A 15,042-nucleotide genomic window follows, 5' to 3' on the forward strand; every position below is an offset into this window, starting at 1 on the left:
ATTTCTCAGTACTAGTTCTTAGTACTATTGAACCCTCAAGGAATATGAATACTGCAGGAATTTTCTGTGCCCCAGGCATTCACTAACACATCCCAATACCTGATTCCCACCTATATTTCATATTAATTTTTTCCTTTAGTTTTTCACATTCCTGCAAGTAAATCATAAGGTTATGAAATCATGCCTCAGTGTATACTCAAAGTAATAAAGACATGTACCTTTTCTAATCAGCTGAGGAGGTAAAACCAGACCTCTATACTAACTTATTTTTAGATAGACATGGTTTTATATCATGCATCTGCTAGCTAGTTCCCTAGCCATGTGCCCTCTATGTGAAGGAAATGACACTTCTAAATGGCTAAACCTAGAATGTTCATTGTCGTGCAACTGCTGAAGGCATCGTCTAAAGAAACCTCAGATTCTTCACTATGACCCAAAGGATATCCAGAGGATAGATGTTCTAGAAGAGCTACTTCAAATGGACAGCAGCTGAAAATCCCAAAGCAAGATCTGTTTGTTTGGGTGAAGCCCTGAATTTATGGTCTCCTCTTGGCTTTCAAGGTTTGCTTTCCTGCATCCTATCTCCAAACTTGTTTTTCTCTAACTGAAACACATTCATTCTCTCTTGGAGACTCGTTTTTGTCTCATTTAGTCCTGGGTAACTTTGTTTTTGTTGTTTTTCATTTACCAGTTCTGATAGATAAGTTAACAATAACAAAAAGAACATTCTGAAGTCATCTCTTTTTGATTATTTTTTATTATTTATTTACATGTCAAATGTTGTCCTCCTTCTGGTTTTCCCTCAGTAAATACCTTATCCCAATCCTCTACCTCTGCTTCTAGGAGGATGTTAACCCACACACCTAACCACTTCTGCCTCACCACCCTAGCATTTCCCTATGTTGGGGCATCAAGTCTCCATAGGACCAAGGGCCTCCCTTCCCATGGATGCCAGATAAAGCAATCTTTGCTACATAAGCATCTGGAGCTGTGGGTCCCTCCATGTGTACTCTTTTATTGATGGTTTAGCCCTTGGGGGCTCTGGGTGGTCCGGTTAGTTGCAATCTCCTTCAGTTCTTCAGACCTTTCCCTAACTCTTCCACTGGGGTTTGTAGGCTCAGTCTGATGGTTGGCTGCCAGCATCCACATCTGTATTGGTCAGGCTCTGGCAAAGCCTCTCAGCGAATAGCTATACCAGGTTCCTGTCAGCAAGAACTTCTCAGCATCAGCGATAGCGTCTAGGTTTGGTGTCTACAGATGGGACGGATCCCTAGGCAGTCTTTGTCCCTGCATTTTCTTTAGACAGGAACCATTCTGGGCGAAAAAAATTTGAGTTCAGTGAGTGGCCCCGTCCCTCAACTGGGGACCATGTCTATCCAGTGTATATGTTCTCTACACGTTCTATCTGCCCTTTGTTGGCTAGTTCATCTAATGTCATTCCCGTTGGGTTCTTGGAACCTGTTGCTTCGTTGGCATATGGGACTTTCTAGTGGCTATCTCCAGTTCCCCATTCCCCACTACTACATTCCACTGTTCAATTTTCTGACCCTCTGTACTTCTCCCAGTCTCCTCCTATACCTGATATTGTAGCCCCATTTTCCCTATCTTTCTATCTCCCATGATTATTTTGTTCCCCCTCCTAAGTAGGACTGAAGTATATTGCAAGCTGGTACAACCACTCTGGAAAACAGTCTCGTAGCTCCTCAGAAAATTGGAAGTAGTTCTACATGAGAACCCAGCTATACCACTCCTGGGCATATACCCAAAAGATGCTCCAACATATTAAAAGGACACATGCTCCACTATGTTCATATCAACCTTATTTATAATAGCCAGAAGCTGGAAACAACCCAAATGTCCCTCAAAGGAGGAATAGATACAGAGAATGTGGTACGTTTATATAATGGAACACTAAACAGCTATTATTAATACAATGACTTCATGAATTTCACAGTCAAATGGATGGAACTGGAAAATATCATCCTCAGTGAAGAAATTCAGTCACAAAAGAACACCCTTGGTGTGCACTCACTAATAAGTGGATATTATTCCAAAATCTCAGAATACCCAGGATACAATTCTTTTCAATTTTTAAATGTCATTATTTTTTATGTATAATATTATCTAGGTTATAGAGATATAAATCCAAAATAAATGTGTTAAATTGCACAAAGCCTCTCCTAACAGTGACAATCCAGTTTTAATAATTTTCTCTGACTGTTTTTTTGTGCTTATTTCCTTTCTAGGTTAAGAAACATAGTAAGGAATACCAGATCATAAACATTGGAAAAGAGCAGAAGTGAATCTTTATGGGAGTATAGGAGGTTCAAACCACAAGAAGTTGGTCAAAACTGTCTACCATGGAGGGAAATTATGATGGCATGATCTTGAAAGAGCCATTTATATCTTGTCTATAATCAGAATGAGGGGAAAATAAACATGCTTTTGCTCAGTTACCTTTTGTCATTTTGTACAATACATGATCTCATCCAAGGAATCCTGCCGCCCATAGGGTACTAGTCATCCTAGCACAAGATAATCTCCCAAAGGCATGCCCAGAAACTAGTCTCCCAAGTGGTTCTAGATCTCATCAAGTCGACATTTAAGATTAACCACTATGCTGGATTTGTTACACATGGGCATTATCAAGGTGTATATGCTAACACATTTATGGCTATTGTGTGATAAGAATTTGGAAGGTATCCATGCAGCCATGGGGCAACTGAAAGGAATGGGAAAGCAGAGGAAACTTGTAAGAAATTCTTTCAGTGTGTTCATAAGTAAAAATTTTCCCTTGAAAGTCATTTGTTGGTTCTTGTTTACATAACCCATCTGATAGCTTATGTCTTCTTAGTGGGGGAATTGAGTCCATTGATATTAATAGATATTAAGGAAAAGTAATTGTTACTTCCTGTTATTTTTGCTGTTAGAGTTGGAATTCTGTTCATGTGGCTATCTTCTTTTTGTTTTATTGGAAGATTACTTTCTTGCTTTTTCTAGGATGTAGTTTCCCTCCTTGTGTTGGAGTTCTCCATTTATTATCCTTTGAAGGACTGGATTTGTAGAAAGATATTGTGTAAATTTGTTTTTGTCATGGAACACTTTGGTTTCTCCACCTATGGTAATTGAGAGTTTTGCTGGGTATAGTGTCTGGGCTGGCATTTGTGTTCTCTTAGGGTCTGTATGACATCTGCCCAAGATCTTCTGGCTTTCACAGTCTCAGGCGAGAAGTCTGGTGTAATTCTGATAGGTCTGCCTACATATGTTACTTGACCTTTTCCCCTCACTGCTTTTAATATTCTTTCTTTGTTTTGTGCATTTGGTGTTTTTACTATTATGTTGCAGGAGAAATTTCTTTTCCAGTCCAGTCTCTTTGGAGTTCATGTAGGCTTCTTGTATGTTCATGGGTATCTCTTTCTTTAGGTTAAAGAAGTTTTCTTCTATAATTTGATTGAAGATATTCACTGATCCTTTAAATTGGAAGTCTGCACTCTCTTCTATACCTATTATCCTTAGGTTTGGTCTTCTCATTGTGTCCTGGATTTCCTGGATGTTTTGGGTTAGGAGCTTTTTGCATTTTATGTTTTCTTCAACGGTTTTGTCAATGTTTTCTATGGTATCTTCTGCATCTGAGATTCTCTCTTCTATCTCTTCTATTCTGTTGCTGATGCTTGCATTTATGGCTCCTGACTTCTTTCCTAGGTTTTCTATCTCCAGAGTTGTCTCCCTTTGTGATTTCTTAATTGTTTCTACTTCCATTTTTAGGTCCTGGGTGGTTTTGTTCAATTCCTTCACCTGTTTGATTGTGTTTTCCTGTAATTCTTTAAGGAATTTTTGTGTTTTTTTCTTTAAGGGCTTGTACCTGTTTACCTGTGTTCTCCTGTATTTCTTTAAGGGAGTTTTATGTCCTTCTTAAATTCTTCTATCACTATCTTGAGATATGATTTTAGACCCAAATCTTGCTTTTCTGGTGTGTTGGGGTATCCAGGACTTGCTGTGGTGGGAGTACTAGGTTCTGATGTTGCCAAGTAGTCTTGGTTTCTGTTGGTAAGATTCTTGCATTTGCCTTTCGCCATCTGTTAATCTCTGGTGTTAGATGATCTTGCTGCCTCTGGCTTCACCTTGTTCCTCCTGTGGGTCTGTAAGCCTGTGTCAGCACTTCTGGGAGATCAGCTCTTCCCTAGTAAGACCTGTGCACAGAGGGCTGTGGATCAGCCATCCATCCGGGGTACAGATGGATGAATGAAGGACCCTGTCCCTGTTGCTCTGCAGCTTCTGTGGCCTGTACCTCCTGGCTGGTCCAGCCTTAGAAAGTCACAGGAGAGAAAATGGCAATCTCACCTGAGTCCCAGGGTCAGAGCACTCCCTGAAGACAAGCTCTCTGCTTGCAGGAAAGATGCACAAAGGGCTGTGGACCAGCTGTACTTCTGAGTTGTAGACAGAGATACGAAAGATCTTGTCCCAGCTGCCTTGCCACTTCTGTGGCATGAGCCCCCTGGCTGATCCCGCCTTAGGAAGTCCAAATTGACTGTTCTTATTCAGACTGGTTGGGAGGAACAGGAGAGACCCTGTCACTTAACTGACTGGAGCTGCAATCTGGTAGGCTACCAGACTGGGTACATAAACAGGACCCAACATCAAAACAATCATCTATCATGATCAAGTAGGCTTTATCCTAGGGATGCAGGAATAGTTCAATATATGGAAATCCATCAGTGTAATCCACTATATAATCAAACTCAAAGGAAAAAAAACATATGATCATCTCATTGGATACTGAGAAAGCATTTGACAAAATCCAACATCCCTTCATGATAAAAGTCTTGGAAAGATCAGGAATTCAAGGCCCATACCTAAAAATAGTAAAAGCAATATACAGCAAACCAGTAGCCAACATCAAACTAAATGGAGAGAAACTTGAAGCAATCCCACTAAAATCAGGGATTAGACAAGGCTGCCCACTCTCTCCCTACCTATTCAATATTGTACTTGAAGTCCCAGCCAGAGCAATTAGACAACAAAAGGAGATCAAAGGGATGCAAATTGGAAAGGAAGAAGTCAAATTATCACCACTTGCTAATGATATGATAATAAACTTGAGTGACCCCAAAAATTCAACCACAGAACTCCTAAACCTGATAAACAACTTCAGCAAAGTGGCTGGATATAAAATTAACTCAAACAAATCAGTGGGCTTCCTCTACACAAAGGATAAACCTGCTGAGAAAGAAACTAGGGAAACAACACCCTTCACAGTAGTTACAAATACTATAAAATACCTTGGTATGACTCTAACTAAGCAAGTGAAAGATCTGTATGAAAAGAACTTCAAGTCTCTGAAAAAAGAAATCGAAGAAAATCTCAGAAGATGGAAAGATCTCCCCCCACTCATGGATTGGCAGGATTAATATAGTACAAAAGGCCATCTTGCTGAAAGCAATCTATAGATTCAAGGCAATCTCCATCAAAATTCCAACTCAATTCTTCATAGAGTTAGAAAGAGGAATTTGCAAATTCATCTGGAATAACAAAAAACCTAGGATATTGAAAATTTTCTCCACAATGAAAGAACTTCTGATGGAATCACCATCCTTGACCTCAAGCTGTACTACAGAGAAATTGTGATAAAAACTGCATGGTATTGTTACAGTGACAGTCAGGTAGATCAATGGAATTGAATTGAAGACCCAGAAATGAACCCACACACCTATGGTCACTTGATCTTTGACAAAGGAGCTAAAACCATCCAGTGGAAAAAATACATTTTCAACAAATGGTGCTGGCCCAACTAGCAGTTAGCATGTAGATGAATGCAAATTGATTCATTCTTATCTCCTTGTACAAAGCTCAAGTCCAAGTGGATCTAGGTCCTCCACGTAAAACCAGATACACTGAAACTAATAGAAAAGAAAATGGTAAAGAGCCTTGAGCACATAGACACAGGGGAACATTTCCTGAACAGAACACCAATAGCCTATGCTCTAAGGTCATGAATCGACCAATGGGACCTGATAAAGTTACAAAGTTTCTGTAAGGCAAAGGACACTGTCAGTAAGACAAAAACAGCAACCAAGAGATTGGGAAAAGATTTGTACCAATCCTATATCTGACAGAGGGCTAATATCCAATATATACAAAGAACTCAAGAAGCTAGAGTCCAGAGAATCAAATAAACCTATTAAAAACGGGGTACAGAGCTAAACAAAGAATTCTCAACTGACAAATACCAAATGGCTGAGAAGCACCTAAGGACATGTTCAACATCCTTAATCATCAGGGAAATGCAAATCAAAACAATCCTATAATTCCACCTCACACCAGTCAGAATGGCTAGGATAAAAAACTCAGGTGACAGCAGATGCTTGCAAGGTTGTAGAGAAAGGAACACTCCTTCATTGCTGGTGGGATTGCAAGCTGGAACAACCACTCTGGAAATCAGTTTGGTGGTTCCTTAGGAAATTGTACGTAGTACTACCAGAAGGCCCAGCTATACCACTCCTGGGCATATACTCAGAAGATGCTCCAATGTGTAATAAGGACACATGCTCCACTATGTTCATAGCAGCCTTATTTATAATAGCCAGAAACTGGAAACAACCCAGATGTCCCTCAATAGAGAAATGGATACAGAAAATGTGGTACATCTACACAATGGAATACTACTCAGCTATTAAAAACAATGAATTTATGAAATTCTTAGGGAAATGGATTGATCTGGAGAATATCATCCTGAATGAGGTAACCCAATCACAAAAGAACACACATGGTATGTACTCTCTGATAAGTGGATATTAGCCCAGAAGCTCAGAATACCCAAAATACAATCCACAAACTACAAGAAGAAAGAAGAACAAAGTGTGGATACTTTGATCCTTCTTACAAGAGGGAAAGATACCCATCACAGGAGTTGCAGAGACAAACTATGGAGCAGAGATTGAAAGGATAATCCAGAAACTGCTCCACCTGTTTATCCTTCCCATATCCAATCATCAAACCCAGACACTATTGTGGATGCCAGCAAGTGCTGGCTGACAGGAGCTTGATATAGTTGTCTGCCTCTTGATATAGAGGCTCTGCCAGTGTCCGACTAATACAAAAGTAGAGGCTCACAGCAATCCATCCTACAGAGCACGTGGTCCCCAATGAAGGAGTGAGAGAAAGGACCCAAGGAACTGAAGGGTTTGCAGCCTCTTAGGATGAACAACAATATGAACTAACCAATACCGCCAGAGCCCCCAAGGACTAAACTACAAATCAAGGAGTACACATGGTGAGACTCAGGGATCCAGCTGAATATGTAGCAGAGGTTGGCCAAGTCAGTCATCCATGGGAGGAGAGGCCCTTGGTACTGTGAAGGCTCTATGCCCCAGTTTAAGGGAATGCCAGGGCCAGGATGCAGGAGAGGGTGGGTTGGTGAGCAAGGGGAGGAGAAAGGGAATGTTTTTTTTCCCCAGAGGGAAAACATGGAGAGGATATATCATTTGAAATATAAATAAAGAAAATATCAAAAAAAAAAGAAAGAAAGTCATTTGTATCAGAAAACAAACTAGCTGTAGATTTAAAACAATGACATTAGAGTCTCATTTGTCTATGTATGACCACAACTTCAAATTAAATAATACTTCTGCACATTTAAACAAGAATTAATTTTTGTACTGAAATATTATTTTTTCAAAAGCCTGATTGTCACATGTACTGGGCAGCTAAGGTGCACGTCTTTTCAAGCGAACAGAGCAAATACAATGATAATTGAAATCTGATCTAGGAGTTAGCTTGTAGATATATACAATTAACACCTCTGTCACTTTGCCTTTGTGTACATACAGGAAAAATTGTCAAGGACGATACAAAACAAAATGAGCATTACATGCCACCTAAAGTAAGTTCCACTTTAGTGCCTGAGTGGATGGAATGCTGCAAATGAAACACAGCTGGGAAAGTCCTAAAGAAAGATTGGAAAGAGTATCATAATGGGCCTTTAATGTCACCAAGGTCATTACTTCCCTCGTGAAATAAGTGCTGTGCTTCCCTTGTAAAAGAAGAGGATGACACTGTTTTTTCCACTTCATAGTAGATACAGGATTTATCACAGTTCATTTATGAGAGCCTCAAATTTTCTTGTCATATTTTGACCATGATTTATTCAGAAAAAATCACTTTTAACAGTACTGTATAATCACACTAGTGTGTACATTTGCTAAAATTTGTAACAATGTACTTGGAAATAATTAAAGTTGTTTGCCTTTTTTTCCCCATCTGAAAAGGAATATCCTAAAAGAGAAAAAAAAGTCTTAGAATAAGGCATATTCACACTATCTGGGTATTGTTTTCATATTTTAACAAAGGAAGGATTCCAATGTAATCATATCTGAATTCATTATTCTTAGATTTTTTTCCTAAATGTCTGATATCATTTTGATCTTACCAACAATTAAAGACATTCCTCCTGAAACTGTTCATTATTTTAACATGTATTTGTCATTAAATGGATTGTATATTTCTCAGATCCATAAGGAAGACTTGGCTAGTATTAGTTTCAACACTGTAGATTAGGTATACTCTCTGAGTCAGCATAATGTTATTTCAGTTCTGTATGCTAAGGCCAATATTCAATATAAGAATATTAATTTAGATTATCATGGATGTTTTGAGAAGTCAAGATTATGAATATCATAAAATAATAAAAGTGATATTTTTCATAAAATACATATGAAAAGGCTAAATTTAGATAACTCATTTCTATGGATGTAGAAATAGGCATGTTGAAATAAAAACCTAATACATGTTAAACCTGTGTTATATCAGTAAACTACATGACTATTCTTAATGAAAAATAGCAGAAGCAAGCATTAATAGTGTTAACCAGTTTGGAAATTAATATAATTGTTTTAGAGCATAATAAAAGAATCATACAATGACGGTGAAATTGTGTTGTTATTGCTGCTGCTCCTTTAATCCCATTCTCACTTCTTTGAATCAAGCACAAGGCAATGCTTGCACATAATTGATAAATACATATTCATTAACCTTCATTTCAACTTTTAGTTTGCATGTTTCTGAAACATGATTCCATCTGTCACTCAGATGTTCTAAGATTCACTATGAAGCCCAGTCTGCCAAAAATTTACAGAAAACCTCCTGACTCAATATTAAGTGCTGAGATTATAGGAATGAAGCAAGGTACTGAAAACATTATATGATGGTGTCATTTAAATATTATTTGGTAGTAGATTTCCCCAAACTTGGTATTTGCCATAATATTAAAAAGGCTTTTTATCAAAAATACATATGAGGCTCAAAGAATTTAATAGCATTATATCACTAGATTTACTAAATATTGAGTTAAATATAGATAGGTAGAATTTTTATAAGAATGCATATATTTGACCGGACTCAATTCAATTTGTTTCTGGGAAAATGATGATAAAAATCATGAAGAAAGTCTTTCTCATATAAATAAAAATAACATACAAATATATGTGGAGATTTTATATGGTAACTAGATGGGATGAATATGGGGACAAAGAAGTCCTACATTATTTATTGTTATATATTTGGTGTTGTCTAAGAAGCAAGAACTAAGATATATGAGGGAGCTGAAACATTGTGTGTTCAGAGAGATAGAAAAAGATGATAGATAGATAGATCTTAGGTAAATAACATGATATATATGTGTATATATATATATATATATATATATATATATATATATATAAACAGATAGATGATAGATTGATTGATCATAAATAATTGATAGAGGATGGATAGATGATAAATTGATCATAGATGATAGGTAGAAACATAGATAGTAGATGTTAGATATATAGATGATATATAGATACATACATACATATAGAGAGATAATATATAGATATAGATGACAGATAATAGATAGATGATAATAAATGTATAGAGAAATAATAGATAGATAGATAGATAGATAGATAGATAGATAGATAGATAGATAGATAGATAGATACAGACAGACACACAGACAGACTTGTCCTTTTTCTTCTGCCTCTTTGCTTATCTCTCCCTTACCTCCTCGCTTCAATCGTTTGGACAATGGCTTTTCACTTTGGTGAGGGTAGAGGTTCTTTATGTCTCTATTGATCCAAATGTTGATGTCTTCCAGAATCATCCACAGACACAGCCAAAAGCAATGTTTTTCCTAAGTTATTTTAGTCTTTGCAATTTTTGCACCTGTACACAATGCCCCTCAATCATATCCATCCTTCCCCAGTCCCTCCAATGTCTTCCAGAATTCTCACTGAATTCCTCTCAAGACTTCAAATCTTCCATTTATAATTTGTATCTATTTATATTTTTAGTACACTGAGTCCATTAGTGCCACTCATATGCAAATGGTCACAGAATGAACTCTAGAGGCATGTGGAGCTTAGCAGTGTGCACGTCCTAAGGAAAGACGACTCCGCCTTCCTGCAGCAAACACTTGAACTCTGATGAGTTAGGAAATAAATCAACAATCTGGTAGTGACACCAAGAGACATTTCCAAACAAACAACATACACTTAAATTCATTTTTTGGCTGGGATGACTAGATAAAAATATGAAATAAATAAAGATAACGGTTTGTGATTTAACTCAAAATAATAAATAATCATTGCTATTTATTAAAAAAACAGTAAAAACATAAGGACATACTTCAAGATAAGAGTTCAAAATGTAAGAAGTAATATAAAGTGTAAAAAAATTACATAAATGTCATTATTTCATACATAGACAGCACAGATAATTAAGCAAAACATTGTGATAGTTTGCATTTTTGATATGGCAAGCTAATTATATGAATAGTAATAGTAGGTATATAAACAAAATATACACAAATAGGTCCTGCAATAGAAGTAAATACATAGAAAAAATCAAAATGGAAGTGAAATAATGGATAGAATTCTTGGAAATGTATCTAATTTTTGACATTGGAATATGTATTACTAGAATTACATAATATTAAATTACACAAGAGAAAAGTAGTAATTTAAGCAATTTTATGCGCTAATGGAAGACAACATTCAAATATAGCAAATACAATAGGCTGGTTTATATATTTCAAGGAATTTGTAACGTTATTTGAAAACTAAGCTAGCATATTATCACTGCAAAAAAGAAAATCCTAGAAAAAATTGTGTGGACATATCAGAATAAAGTGATAATAAAAGTTTCTCAAGCAATTAGACAGTATATTGTATTATAAATCTGATATTCTTGTAAAACTGTGGTGTCAGCACAGGAATGAATTGCTAAGATGAATCAAGAAAACATAGAGGGATACAATTAATTCGGAAACACAGAATATAATAATGTTAACACGTTAAATCACTGGAGAGATGATAGATCATTCAATAAATGTTGATAGGATAGCAATTTGAAGATATAAAGTTAATTAATTCATATATTGTATCAGAATAAATTTCAGATAGATAAGTACTATTAAAAATAAAAACCAAAAGACTGGGAGAAAGGGGGGAGGGGTAAGGGGAGGGGAAGGAAGACGGGGAGAGAGAGGAAGAGGAAGAGGAAGAAAAAACTGGGGTGCGGGGAGGGAGAACTCAGAGGGAAAATATTGTTGCCCATGTGTATGGCCTGGAGTTTAAATTATCAGAATGCCTACAAAAGTGTATGTGGTGGCCAGTCTAATCTCATGTATAAGAGGCAGAGACAGGGACTGCACGACAGCCACAGTAGCAGACAGGCAAGCTCAAAATTCAGTGCATACCGTGGAGAGTAATGGAGGAATACATGCCATACCACATTCAGACCTCCATGCCATATATATACACACACACACATACACGTATATGTATACATATACATCTATCTATCTATCTATCTATCTATCTATCTATCTATCTATCTATCTAACTATCCCAACATATGAGGCCCAAGCATGCAAAGATGCATAAATGCACACACACCACACACACATAAACACATGCAGAATAGAAAACAAAAGCATGCAGAAAGAAGATATACACTATTGAAACCAAAATAAAGGGAGTTTATATACACAAGTGAGGAAAAAGAAATAATTAAATTTTGGTGTCTGTGGTAATTTGAATATGCATGGCCTAAGGAGTGGCACTATTTGGAGGTGTGGCCTTGTTGGAGTAGGTGTGTTACTGTGGGCTTGGGCTTGAATATTCCTGTCCTAGTTCTCTGGAAGCCAGTCTTCTCCTGCTTGCCTCCTGAACAAGATGTAGAACTCTCAGCTCCTCCTGCACCATGCCTGCCTAGATGCTGCCACGCTCTTGCCTTGATGAAAATGGACTGAACCTCTGAACCTGTAAGCCAGCCCCAATTAAATGTTGTCCTTATAAATGTTTCTTGGAGATGATGTCTGTTCACAGCAGTAAAACTCTAATTAACATAGTGTCTAATGTAAAATTTAAATTAAGTAGGAGTGGAGTTGTACCTGCATTTGTAGAGTATTTGCTTAGCATGGACAAAGTCCTGAGTTCAATACTCAAGAATGCAGAAACTGGACATGTGGCAGTACTGTGAAAGTGAAGAAAGGAGAAGCAAATCAAAAATAAAAACTAAATTAAAACAGAAAAAAAGATATATTGTATGAAATTCTCAGTGTATTAATAAAATATTTTATCATTGAAAACAATTTTTAAGAGTATCTAAATTATGAACACAGTTTCTACTAGACATGGTTAATCAGAGTACATATCACCAAGTGCTTACCTACAGCAGATTTTTAGATACACAACTTTAGACACGGAATGTTTTAAATTTATCTCTTATTATGGTAAACCCAGAAAGATTCATAACTTACAGAAATGATGTAATAAACCAAGATGTGTGTCAATAAATATTTAACATTTCAACAAATATTTGAGGAATAAACTCACAAAACTCTATGCATATAAAATGTTAGAATATTTTTTACTTTAGCATGGAATAAAAGCATGATACATCACTTGCCTGAACAGAAGATAATTTTATAGAATCACAACATTATAAAGGCAAACTATCAGTCCAGTCAAAGCCCATGAAACTGACAGGGCTAAAGGAGGGTGGGTTTACAGACACATGTATTGTACGATGCATTAATTATTTTTCTATTGCTGTGATAATACAGTAAGAACAAGCAGTTTAAGATATTTTGAAACCAGACCATGATGCTGAAGCAGATGTAATAGTCAAAAGGAAGCTTACATCTTGAATCACCAGCAAGAAGTAGATACCTTACTGTGGAAGATGGGAGGCCTTGGACATCTCAAGTTGGCCTCATGACATTTTTTTTCTCCAACAAGATGAAGCCTCAGAGGCATGCCCATACAGTTCCAATTGCAAACCACGTTTTTAAATATATGGGAGCCTTTCTCATCTAAACAACCACATATAGGTATATATGCTATATGGTGTGGGGAGCAGAAGGATGAATTTTAGTTTTTTTCATGACAGAATTCCAAAGATTTATCCAAAGAGAACCATACTATTTAGGAATAGAATGCAATAGTGTGGAAGCAATGTAAGATACACATGGAGACATAAGTGAATTGAAAATTGATTGGGTTCATTCATTCTATAACTTCTATAACTTGAATCTTTCTCTGATATTTAGTGAGATTTGTAATATAATGAAAAATTTAAAATGCGCAGATTTTAATCCATAAATACTTAATAAACTTTGGCTTTGTTAGTATGCATGGTTAATTGCAAAAGCTCCCTAATTGTGCTGAGTTTGCTCTTCTCTTTGAATTTACTTTCAAAAAGAAGTCTGAATGTTTCTGTCAATCTATGTCAGAAAATGGCTTCCAAATTGCATCCAAGATGTTTTCAACATCAACAAAATTAATGTGGTTTACAAGAAACCCCATAATGTAAACTTGGAAGTTCAAGGGAGATTTAGGCCAAAAGATTGGGAGTTCAGAACTATCCTTGGCTATATATCAAGTTCAAGACCAGCCCGAGCTAGCTGAGAAGTTGTGTTCAAATGCAAGCTAAGCTAAAATGTCTTATAAAACCTAAGCCACATTTGAACTGTTTCATCCATACTTTACGCTCTCTGGCTTGATCTGCTCTAGTGTTCTAGACCATCATTGTAAGGAAATTTGCCTGGGCACCTTTGAAGTCCCAGTCTTTGCTTCATCTTTGATTTTTGTTGTAATATCTCAGCATTTACATGAAAATTTTGATGGAACTGTTTAGCCATTTCCATAGAAGAACTCATGAAAATGCACTCTATCCTAGTCCATTGATCTACAATCTAATCTCTTCCACCTGAAGGTCTTGGCAACCCAGTATGAGCCCGAATATGCTGAATAAAAAATAGATTTTTCTCTGCCAAATTAATTTCTGCAAATTCTCAAATAATGCACAAACAGTACTATTAATTTTAATGGGGCCAGCGGTTTCAAGAATTTTAACAGCGTTAACAACATAAGCCGAATCAGATATCAAATTAAAAGCAAGTTGGCAACTTTTAAAAACTTCAATTACTATTTTTAATTCAACTACTTGAGAAGAGCCCGGTAAGAATTGACATAACACGGGCTCTTGTTTCTCTACCAAATAGGCCCCACAGCCTGTTTTAGAACCATCAGTAAACATATTTGGGGCCCCAGTTATAGGAGCAGCTGATGTAATCTTTGGAAAGATCACAGGATGCTCTCTAAAGAAGGACTGAGCATCTTGAAAAACTGGGCAGGCGAGCTGGAGCACTGACCTCACCGCTCGCCAAACCTCTGGGTAAAAGGAGAGGCCTGGACCCGCACTGTTGATTGGATTATAGTGGGGAGGTGCTGACAGCACGTAGTCTGTGGGGCCTTTTGTCAGTCTCTGGGCCCTTCCTCCTGCACTTCTCTTTAATAGAGCTTCTCTCAATCTTCTCAATCAAAACCTGTAATTTCTCATCTGTATCAGACCAATCTGTGGCTGAGTTCCCCTTTCCTGATTTCACTGACCGCTCTCTTTCAGCTGTTCCAGAGCTGTCTGCCCTTCCTCAACTGTCTTCCAACACTTCTGATCTTCTAGGCAGCTCTCTTTAAATTGGGCTGACCCCTCTATCTC

This window comes from Mastomys coucha, unplaced genomic scaffold (genome assembly GCF_008632895.1).
Source record: "Mastomys coucha isolate ucsf_1 unplaced genomic scaffold, UCSF_Mcou_1 pScaffold4, whole genome shotgun sequence".
NCBI classification, from domain to species: domain Eukaryota; kingdom Metazoa; phylum Chordata; class Mammalia; order Rodentia; family Muridae; genus Mastomys; species Mastomys coucha.